Source organism: Microtus ochrogaster, unplaced genomic scaffold (genome assembly GCF_000317375.1).
Source record: "Microtus ochrogaster isolate Prairie Vole_2 unplaced genomic scaffold, MicOch1.0 UNK106, whole genome shotgun sequence".
NCBI lineage: Eukaryota > Metazoa > Chordata > Mammalia > Rodentia > Cricetidae > Microtus > Microtus ochrogaster.
Genome location: NW_004949204.1, coordinates 741,126 through 753,011, shown reverse-complemented (window position 1 = coordinate 753,011; position 11,886 = coordinate 741,126).

Sequence of the window (11,886 nt, the reverse complement as noted above, 5' to 3'; positions counted from 1 at the left end):
AAAAACCAAAAAAAAAAAAAAAAAAACCCAAAAAAACCCAAAAAACAAATAAGATACATCAAGTTGTAACATTTATACTAAAATTCAAATTTTATTTAAAAGGTCCTTCTCTTCAGTGCATTGGAGAAAGTCACCATTTACTATTTTGAGCTGTACAGGGAAAGATGCCTCTTGCGTATGTAGTATGTTGGTAAATTGTCATGTGCTGCTCAAGCTTTCTGAGAAGCTCAGAGGCCTCTCACTTCAGACCCAGTATCTCAGTGTCCCCCAAACCACCCAGCCGTGGGTTAGACCGACTGACTCTATAACAAGAGTAAATGAGGATAAAAGAACAGCCCAAAGTAACAATGCTGTACTTTGAAACAGCTAACAGGCAAACTGTTTCTGTTTCCTATTTCCTTTTTTTTTTTTAAATAGGCAGGGTCTCTTTATGCAGCCCTGGCAGGCCTGGAACTCACTGTGTAGATCAGGCTATCCCCAAACTCTAAGGTTCCTGCCCTTGCCTCCCAATTGCTGGGATTAAAGGTGCATATAGTCAGGTTGACGCCTTTGGTGGGAATGGCTAACAGGAAGCTTATCCCTGGACAGGACTCTGCCTAAGAATCCTCAATCATTAACTCTTGCGCCATAGGGCTTCCTTAGTTAATCTCCACTAGAAGTTGTAAGCCTCAATTCGATAATGTTTTGCTTCTCTCTGTCTGCTACAGGTACTCATTTCAAACAAAGAGCGTGGCTGTGTGCTAGAATATTTGGGGGCCTTGCAAAATGCAAAAAGATTTTTAAGAGGTAGGAGACAAGATTTGGATATGCTAATCAAGACATGTTTAAAAGTCCCGTAGACTTTCTCTAGATATTATGGAGTAGTTAAAAGTACTAGACCGGTGTACTAACCTGGGTGTTCAATAACCATGTTTAGAGGACTCTCCTGATGTAGACAGAGGAATTAAAAGAGACAATGTTGCCCTTTGTCCTCCAAGGTCAACCAGGTCTCACAGAATTGTGGGGATCTCTCAAAAGTCCTATAGCCCTGGTGAGCCACCTGTCCTTTTGTCTGTCCTTTTGTTCAGGAAGGCAATGGGCACCACACTGTGTGGGCTCTGACCAGCGCCAACCCACAAAGAGAAAGTTCAACACAGCAAATTTTCTTCTATGCTTCCAGGTAAAGCTAGAGCCAAGCAGGGCCTTTGTCTTATCCTCTTGTAAAAGTGAGGTGAGAGGGGCAAGGAACTCCTCCCAATCCCAAGTGACACCTGAGGTCCAGACCCTTAACTGATGCAAGAATGAAAAATAAAAAGACTCCATCTTCTCCTCCGGGGTCTAGCCTGGTAAGTGTAGTTCGCACTCCTCATCAAGAAAACTTCTCTTTGCAATAGATGAAGACCACTGTAGAAAACCATAATCAAAACGCAGAGTTGTGGAACCCAGTCCTAGTGGCTACATTTATAAAACATTCCTGGCACTTGGGAGGCAGAGGCAGGCAAATCTCTGTGAGTTTGAGGCCAGCCTGGTCTACAAGAGCTAGTTCCAGGACAGCTAGGGCTGTTACACAGAGAAACCATGTCTTGAAAAACCAATAATAATAATAATAATAATAATAATAATAACAACAACAATAATAATAATAAATAAAACATTCCTGTACCAAAGGCTCAAGGAACACTGCGGGAGAAGGCGTAAAAAGATTGTAAGAGCCAGAGAATCAGGAGTTGCTGTGAGAGTGTCTTCTAGAAATGTCAGAAGCTACACCCTTAAGGTCTCACTGACGAGACCACCCAAACATGAGCTGATCAACAGTAGACATGCCAAGGTGGATGGGAGTTGGGGACACAGAGGACAACCCCATGAGCCCTCAACCCTACACAAAGAGCTGGAGGCAGCTAAGGAAGGCTGATGGCCTATGCTGTGTGTTAGTGGGTACCAGGGATTTGAACTCAGCTCCTCATGCTTGTGAAGCCGCTCTCTTACCCTGTGCCCAGACTTAACAGCTTCAGTTTTAATGGAACCGTAGCCCAGAGGATGATCAGCGTAGCAGACCAAGAGGGGACTGGGACCCAAAAAGGTGGTGGCACACAACTTTAAAGCCAGCACTCAGGAGGCAGAGGCAGGTGGATCTCTGCGATTGAGGCCAGCCTGGTCTACAGAGTGAGTTTCAGGACAGCCAGGGCTACACAGAGAAACCCTGTCTTGAAAAACCAGAAAACCAATGTCAAAAAAAGAACTACATGAAGACTTTCTTTAGAGACATGGGTGCAGGGAGAAAAATAATCCCTGGAAAATCATGTTTGTGTTGAATTAGGAGCGGCGGAGCTGCGTCCCCAGCACCCGGCCGCCTGCATGGCTAGCTTTATACCCGAAATAATTACACGGAAACTGTATTCTTTTAAACACTGCCTGGCCCCATTAGTTCCAGCATCTTATTGGCTAGCTCTACATATTTTTTTTTTTTTTTGGTTTTTCGAGACAGGGTTTCTCTGTGGCTTTGGAGCCTGTCCTGGAACTAGCTCTGTAGACCAGGCTGGTCTCGAACTCACAGAGATCCGCCTGCCTCTGCCTCCCGAGTGCTGGGATTAAAGGCGTGCGCCACCACCGCCCGGCTCTAGCTCTACATATTAATCTAACCCATTTCTATTAATCTTTGTAGCTCACGAGCTGGCTTACCAGGAAAGATCTTTTTTTTTTTTTTTTTGGTTTTTCGAGACAGGGTTTCTCTGTGGCTTTGGAGCCTGTCCTGGAACTTGCTCTGTAGACCAGGCTGGTCTCGAACTCACAGAGATCCGCCTGCCTCTGCCTCCTGAGTGCTAGGAAAGATCTTAACCTGCGTCTGTCTGGAGTGGGACAATCATGGCGACTCTCTGACTCAGCTTCTTTCTCCCAGCCTTCTGTTCTGTTTTCTCCGCCTACCTAAGGGTTGGCCTATGAAATGGGCCTAGGCAGTTTCTTTATTAATAAGAAATCACTCCCACATCATGTTTGCCTTAGTCAACAAGTTGAATGTGGTTTGAAAAGAATAGTGAAATTCATCAGCTCTGGCAAAAAAAAAAAGCACAAATATTTAATTCTAGAAATAAAAAGACACACAGTCACAGATATAATTGACACCAAAGTACTAATAAAATATGGACAGCTTTTGCCAATTAATTCTGAACCTTTAGATAAAATAGATTAAGTTCTAGAAAAATATCACTTGGTGAAATAAAATATAAGAAATAATAAAGTATCTGAACTCAAAGGTCAGAAGGTAAGACAAGGGAACGTGATTTAAGATAGTGCAAGCATTTATTCTGGAAAGAAGCAAGCAGAGCAGAAATGGAGGGGGGGAGGGAGATTGAAAAACGTCCCGCTTCTGGCCTGAGATTGGTCATTGCTAGGAGTAAAGAGGAATAGTGAGTAAAAGAATGTCAGGTGACAGCATCTCCTGTGGCCAGCCATTAGTGAAGGTTTGCAGGGAGGGTGGGGTGGCTGGAATCTAGGCTTTAGTTCTGGAATGCTAATTACTCTGGTTTCTGGAACTGTCACCACATAACCAACATGAAAGAGCTTTTCAAAAATGGCCTGTCATGGTGAATGTGAGCAGTTCCGGTTCAACCAAAGAAGCAGAAACAGTAGAAGACGATCTAAGCTTTCAGCCACAGCTGCCGTCTTCCCGTAACTCGGCAAAACAGCGAACACGGTGGGAAGGAGAAACGGCACTTGCTACATGTTCTCCAGGCCTTTTAGGAAGCATGGAGTTGTCCCTTTGACCATGTACATGCAAATCTACGAGAAGGGTGATATTGTAGACATCAAGGAAATGGGCACTGTTCAAAAAGGAACGCCCCATAAGTGTTACCATGGCAAAACCGGAAAAGGCTACCATGTTACCCAGCATGCCTTGGACATCACTGTAAACAAGCAAGTTAAGGACAGATTAATTCTAGATTTACATGTATGACATAAAAGTGAGCATGGAAAAAAAAACCCTTCCTAAATGTGCTTCATAAGTACCAGCAACATTAGCTGGGCGCAGTGGTGCACACCTGTAATCCCAGCATTTGAGAGGCAGGAGCAGAAGGATCAGGAGTTCAAAGTTATCCTCAGCTAATTCTGAGGCCAGTCAGGGCTATGTGGGACCCATGTCAAAAACCCAACCAATCAAACAAAACTAGCAACAAGTATTTAAATTATGAAAATTTAAGGTATGTTTTTGTAAGAGCATTAACCAAAGACCAGAGGGAGTATAACTGAGTTACCTGAGGACCTGACTTTGCAAACTCTGATTTGAAGAAGGGGCTTCATGTTAATTCATATAGTGAGCTGGGAGGAGAGCAGATCTCAGCTCCAGAAATGTGCTGTGATCGCAGAATTTGAACAGATGCCCTGAAAATAGCCAATTAAGGAGCTAGGGACAGGGTCATAAAATGAAAGAGGTCCGTACGTTCCTCGGAGGCGTCCTGTCCTTAAATATACCTTGTCAGTAATTAATGGCTCTTTGTTAGGGTTTTCGTGCCTCAAAACTGACCAATGGCTTCAGAAACATTTCCTCTTTGAAAGTTCTATCCTTCCAGGGCCCCTGCCACACTGTCTGCACCATGCTGGGTGCTGGAAAGGTGTTGGTTCAAACTTGAGTTTGAATATTAAAAACCTTCATGTAATTTGCATCAGAAATCCGGCTCTGTGAATTCATCTGGGGACCAGAAACTTGGGCATAACAAGTTTAAAGTTCCGCTTGGTGTCACATGTTTATATCCCCAACATTCAGGACCGGGGCAAGATGATTATGAATTTGAGGCCAGTCTAGGATAGATAGCCAGTGGATTTCAGGCTAACCTGGGCTACATAATCAAGACTCTCAAAAAGAGCCAGTAATAAAAGTATAGGCTAATCTAACTCAGGAGCATAGATTAGAAAACATATTTTTTTGATACAGTGCCTTACCCTTTGTAGCCCAGGCTTGCTTAGAACTTAGTATGCAGCTCAGTCCAGCCTGCATAGCTACATGGAAATTTTCCTGCCTTAGCCTCTTAAGTGTGGGGATTACAGCTATAAACCCCAGTGCTTAACTCAAAAATCATAAAACATGTATTACAAAATAAATTTACTATGATGATATATTTATTAGTTATATTATCTCTTGGTAATATCATAATAAGAAGTGAAAACTGCTTTAACAATATACATTCAAATAGTACATTACTGTCAACAGTTCTTGGGCTGGTGTCTTAGTTATTGTTCTATTGCTGTGAAGAGACACCATGACCAAGGGAACATATAGAAAAAAGAATCCAGGGGGTCTTGCTGACAGTCTAAGAGGGTTCATGATTGGCACGTGAGGAGCATGGCTGCAGGCGGGTAGGCACGGGGCTGATGATGTGTTCCACAGTTCACGTCTGATCTGAAAGTTGCAGGCAGAGAGAGAGACTGGGCCTGGCATGGGCTTTTGAAACTTCAAAAGCCAGTAACACACTGCCTCCAACAAGGAGGCCACACCTTTTCATCCTTCCCAAACAGTTCCACTAACTGGGGGCCAAACATCCAATGAGCCTATGGGGGGGGGCATTCTCACTCAAACCACCATGGTTGAATTTCTTTTCTCTGTCAATTAAAGAAATAGGTAGGAGATAAATTAGAGTCACAGCAAGCAAGCAAGTTTTATTAAAAGCAAAAGTAGCCTTATAGACTCCTCAAATGGGGAGGGGACTTGGAAACCACAATCTTTCCCTCTGGAAGACTGGGAGTTCCACTTTTTTGTTGTTGTTCGCTTGTTTGTTTTGGTAGCTTAGAACAGGGCTATTTCCTCTTGTTTTGGATTGGTCTTCGTAAACAAAGGAGGAGCTTAATTGGTCCACAGAGTGTCCAGGGTCTGCCTATGACATGCCCAGGCGTGTCAACTGAAGTCAGGGGAGGGCATGGTACAGAGAAGAATCATACCAAGTCTTTGTTCTGAGAGAAGCTGGAAGCATGCCACCTTCTTGTTTCCCTGTGACTGCTGGTCCTAGCTGTCTGCCAGGGCCCATCTGACACTGATATTTCCTCATTGCTCTGTGTCAGAGGTCACATTAACTGCTGTTGGGACTTGGGGGCGAAGACCGCTCTGGCTGCTTCCTGCTGACAACATGGGCGATGTGGGGAGAGAAAGCAGTAAGATCGACTCTGGAGCGGATTGAACTAAGTGGCCTCGGTAACCCCTAGTTGATGGCGGATCGCCAGGGTGAAGGACAACCACTTGACAACAGCGTACCTCCTTGGGGTCTGCTATGAGGGTGAGATAGCACCTGTAACATAGGTAAACCGAGACGATTAGCGCAACTATAAATCCCACTGAGAGAATAGTTAAGAAGAAAATCGGAGCAAGGTTGCCCTGGTTGGAGGATGACAACAGAAGAGAATACCACCCAAAGAGCCCTTCGCGCGACTTATTATCAGCATCACCGAGGCTGATCATATGCTTTCCGCTGCTGTCCACCACCAAGCGTACACTGTAGAGCCCCTTGGTTTGATTCAAGAGCTCAAGTAGTCTTCCATCAGCCAATTTAAATTCAGAAGTTGGCCACTGCGTCTCTTCCAACACAACCTCCTCGTGAGGAACACCGGGAGGTAGCGTTAGTGAGAATTCTTCTACAGCGTGATTAACGTAAGTCTTGTTTAAGAGCATGAAATGTAATCGTGCAGTCGGCTTGACTGTGCACCAGGGTCCTGCAGAAGGGAGGGAGTGCTTAGAAACCTCACATGAGAAGTCAGTGAGAGCCACGGTGTCGTTAGCCGTGCCCTCCCAACAAAATATACCCTTTCCCATATACCAGATGGAGTTCTCAGTGGGGATGGGTACCAAAGGCCATGCCTGTGTGAAATCTGGGACCCATTTTTGTCGAGGGCAGAGCCAGATACCGTTTTTCAATTGACAATCTGATAGGGAGATGTAATCCCACTGGGTTTTGTTCCATAGGATTGCCCAGCGATGTCCCATGGGCACAATACGGGTGTTTTGGATAATTTCTCCTAGCCCTGTGAGTTTGACAACAGGGTATCTGGTTGCCTCATTCAGTCGGGGAACGTGGGCAATTAAGGCGCAGGTTGTCTCATTACTGTTATGAGAGACCATTTTCCAGAGATGAGGCATACCATAGGTGGCGAAAACATTGTGAGATTTGGCCTCAGCGTTTAGGAGTGTGGGCCATTGCCCCGTGGCCAGCTCAGATCCCATTTGGATTAGGCTGTCCAGCAGACCTTGTTGAGCCTGGATACAAGCTCTTTCCCAGGTTGTGATAGAGGCACGTTCCTGGAGGATCTGCTCTATGGAAGCTATCCATTCCTTTAGACCTGCATCTTCTATCGTGTGGGGAGCCCAGCCCCTCCCTTCCTCTTGGACTAGTAAACCAACCTTATATACTATCTTCGTTCCAGAGACCTTTCCTAGTGAGTGCCTCTTCTCCAAAATGGCCCATTCTAAGCTCTTTGCACTCCTTGGGCCTGTGTCAGTTTCCCCAAGTAGGACCTTTCTATTGTGAGGAAGGGCCACAGTTGAGGGGAGCCCTTGGCCTACAGTTCCCGTAGGCCAAGTTTGGGATAGTTCCCAGAGGAACTGGGCTTGTTGGATGGCCAGAGTACAGTTAGGATAGAAATGATGGATCCAGAATCTGGAAATATCCCACTGAAGGATGAGGGTCGTTGGAACAACTCCCAGGTAGGCAAAAGTCTGGGTGTGCCAGAGAGGCTCCCAGATCTGTCCAGCCCTCAAGTTGAGGTTGCTTTGAGGGGGCTTGTGGGTCCCTCTAGTAACACCCGGTGTGGCCTGCAAGGTGAAGTTGGTCCTTTGAGGCCTGCGGGTCCACCAAGTCACTCCAAGCCACTGAGGTTGTTTATCAGGGAACTCCATGAGAATCCCACAAGAGCAGGGCAGGGAGGTCTGGGGACAGTGCTCTATGTTACAATGAACCTTACATAGTTGGTGGGGTTTGTGGACCTTACACACAGGCACCCCTGTCTGGGGGTGAGCTTTACAATCAGTTAGCCGTTCCTGGCCGGGCACACTGATCATATTGATGGTAACACACGCAGGGACCCAGCAGCTTTGGTCCTTAGCACAGGTATCAGCCAGGGAGGGGTTGAGCGGAGTGGCCTTGCTGGGGGGTGGGCCAAGATAGGAAAGTATTCCTGAGAAGGGCTCTCCTTTGTAAAGGTCTAGAGTGGTCTTATTCCATATCAGAACAGCAGCCCCCCCCCAAGGAGTGAGGAGGGAAGCGGCGGACCTGTGTGTGCCCCTCACCAGGTCCTGGCACTGGAACACACGCCCTGGTAGCGTCAGACTCCGTGAGGTTACAGTGAACATCATTTTCATCAGTCCATTGCCTAGAGTCCAGCTTAAAGAAATCTGGATTCCGGGGAAGGCACTGGGTTATGGATAGTTCTATCAGAGCTACGAGACAGGTCATCACTGAGAGACACGACACCAGAGAGTATGTCACACCACACATGACAACCAGAGGACAATAACTGTGACAGGCAGGGGGAGATGGAATGCCTCAATAGATAGAACAGCTCAGTCGGGGAGACTTATCTGAGTCTGGCGCTTGAAGAGCAGCCAAGGTCCTCCAGTGGCTCACAGTGTCGCTGGAGAGCGGAGTTTCTGGGAAGTCTGGTAACCTCGGAGCAGCCAGGAGCAGTCCAGCGCCTGATACCTGTGTGGTATAGCCTCCGAATGGCCAGGAGCAGTCCAGCACCTGACACCTGTGTGGTATAGCCTCAGAACAGCCAGGAACAGTCCAGGCTTGGCACCTGTGGGGTATAGCCTCAGAGGGGCCAGGAGCAGTCCAGTGCAGTGGATTCATGTATCTAATCCCACAACTAGAACTGTCCTGGGTTTGGATAAGATAACAAGGCATGAGCCCTCCCATAATGGGTGGGCAAGGCCTTTATGACAAGTAGAATGTCCCCTGGACAGAAAAATTCAGGTCGCTTTTGTCCCCTGGGAAGTCCTGTCTGGAGCTCTGAAGAAATCTGTTGGAATTTGACTGATTGTTTCAGGGTCATTGGTGAGGGATGCAACCGCCTCTACGGAGCTTTGGAAGGCAGAGAACTTTTTATTTTTCGAATTTTGTTTTGTTTTGGGTTTTTGGGTTTTTTTTGAGACAGATTTTTTTTTTTACTGTGTAACAGTCCTGGCTGTCCTGGAACTTGCTTTGTAGGCCAGGCTGGCCTCGAACACATAGAGGTTCGCCTGGTTTTAGCTCCCAAGAGCTGGAATTAAAGGGATCAAAGGTATGCACCACTGCAGTATAGCTTTTTTTTTTATTTTGTTTTTAAGATTTATTTATTTTTCATTTATACAGTGTTCTGCCTGCGTGTGTCCCTGCAGGCCAGAAGAGGGCACCAGATCTTATTACAGATGGTTATGAGCCACCATGTGGTTGCTGGGAATAGAATTTAGGACCTCTTGGAAGAGCAGCCAGTGCTCTTAACCTCTGAGCCATCTCCCCAGCCCGGTTCATTTTTTATAGTGATAATTTATTTATTTTGTTTGCAATGGTGTTTTGCCTTCATGTATGTCTGTGTGAGGATGTCAGACCTTGGAGTTACAGACAGTTGTGAGCTGCCATGTAGGTGCTGGGAATTGAACCCGGGTCCTCTGGAAGAGCAGTCAGTGCTCTTAACTGCTGAGCCCTCAAGCCCCTCTTGTAATCTTTTCAGGAAAAGAATGGGGTCTCCTTTTCTTCCTGAAGCATAAGAGACATCAGGGGACAGCTGGGGGTTACCTTCCTGAAACCCTATTTGACACAGCAAACGAAGTGTGTCCTCTGTTTGTCGGAGGTATTTGGATTTGCATCTTGGTGAAGATTTGGGGAGGAACCAATAGCCCCCCCCTCCATTGTCTTCCTTTACTCTGTGGGCAGGGAAGAAAGCATTGCCCACTTAGACAGCAGGAGCCAACACTCTGCCCTTGTCTGAAGGGGTTAGGGTTTGTTCTGAAGATCATTGTATGGCCTGGGTTAATTCATGTGCCCAAGCATGGACCAGCTTCCCAGCTCTCCCCTGATGTCATTCAGTTCTGCCAGGAAAGTGGACATGTGGATATCTGTGGCTGTTTTCTCCTCCCAACATTTCCTTAAGAGAAGCATCCCCCTTGGGAAGTGGAGCAGGGCGGCATGTCCTTCGTTTCTCCTTAGCATTAGCGGGACAAGGCTATTCAGAGCATTGGGATTCAGGACCTTCCAGAGGTTGGGGTACATCCCCTGGTAGGATGGGGTGTTATCTACTGATAGGATTTTCTCAGATGTGACTTTTTCTTCTACTCTGAGCCCTTTCCATTTCACCCTTCCTGGATTGGAGCACACGCTGCCTAACGTTTTGCAAGTTTAGGCAAATTCTGGGTGATCTTATAGGGGGAAAAGGATTTAAAATATATGGTATTTCAGAGGACTGTCCTTGCTGCCACATGTAAGTGTGATGGGGGATGGCGTTATAGTTGAGGGTGTTCCTTCCGGGTCATTTGCTGTCATCCACGCAGGGGTTGAGAAAAAGTCCAGGCATTCCTCTGGACACTTGGGGGTTTAGCTTGCTCTGGATGCTCAGGTGTCAAGCTGGTGCAGAACCTGAAAGATTCTTGGAGGTTTCTATCCCCACTTACAAGCTGAAAGCAATAAAGAGAAAGACTGAGAGAGGTTCACCTATTCCTCCTGCCATCTCTCAGCCCTAAATCTGGAGAGGTGGCTCTGCTTTGATGGCGCGGTTGGGGTGGCCTCATCAGATAGATGATTTGACCGGAGGTCCCATGAAGAGTTTTCTCTGATTTAGTTTCCCTTCGAGTCACACCAAGTTTAGGCCAGTAGGGGGAGCAAGTTAGTCTATTTTTTTCCCAAGCAGATGTGGTGGATGATGAACCGATAACCAGATGGCTAATGTATTTAAAGAAGTTTTGTATATGTTAAGTGATTTGTTAGTGGCCCCTTTCGTTTTGGTTTAGAGAAGGGAGACAGGCACAGCGTGGGAAGACGAGATGCCGACAGAATCCCACTGCTAGTTAGAGAATCCTGCGAGCAACAGAATGAAGGAAAACTCAGTCCCTTCAGGGACGTCTGCCTGGAGCATGCTGTCAGAAACTAACTCCATGAGATCCTTGACTTCAGCCTGGTAGGAGGGAGAGGATCGTTCCAGCAGAGAATGTGGAACTGCACTAAGTGACAATATTATTTTGCTCTTGGAAACATAAGTATGGGAACTAAAATCCTTCCAAAGGAACCCTCCTTTTCAGAGAAAAGAAACAAAATGACCAGCCTAAAGCTCAGAGTGCTAAACTAATGGAGGAGAAGCCAGATAAATTCAACAGCCACGTTTCCGCTCTTTCCATTGTGTTCCCCCCTCGTTTCAGGGTTAGCCTGGTTATGTTGATCTTAATGAGTCAGTCATTCTTGGGAGAAATCTCAGATTATCGCAGAATGCTGCCATCTACGCTGTCAACTACACCGCCACCTGCAGGTCTTGGGTTGGGGTTTACTCTACTGATTAAAGAATGAACACCAGAAGCGGGGTGTGGTGCTGCAGGCCTTTAATCCCAGCAATCAGGGGGACAGAGACAGGCGGATCTCTCTGAGTTCGAAGCCAGCCTGGTCTACAGAGTGAGTTCTAGGACAGCCAGAACTGTTACACAGAGAAACCCTGTCTCCAAAAAGCAAAAAACAAAAACAAAACAAAAAAAAAACAAAGCAAAACAAAATAAAACAACAACAACAAAACAGGCATGGTGGCCTTTAGTCTGAGCACTAGGGAGACAGAGTCAGGTGAATCTCTAGGAGTTTGAGTCTAGCCTGGGCTACCTAGTAAGACTCTGTCTAAAAATTTAAAAAAAAAATCAAGCTTCTGTATTTATGATGATGAAATAAAAGTGGTAAAATAAAAACCTTAAAAAAAAAAAAA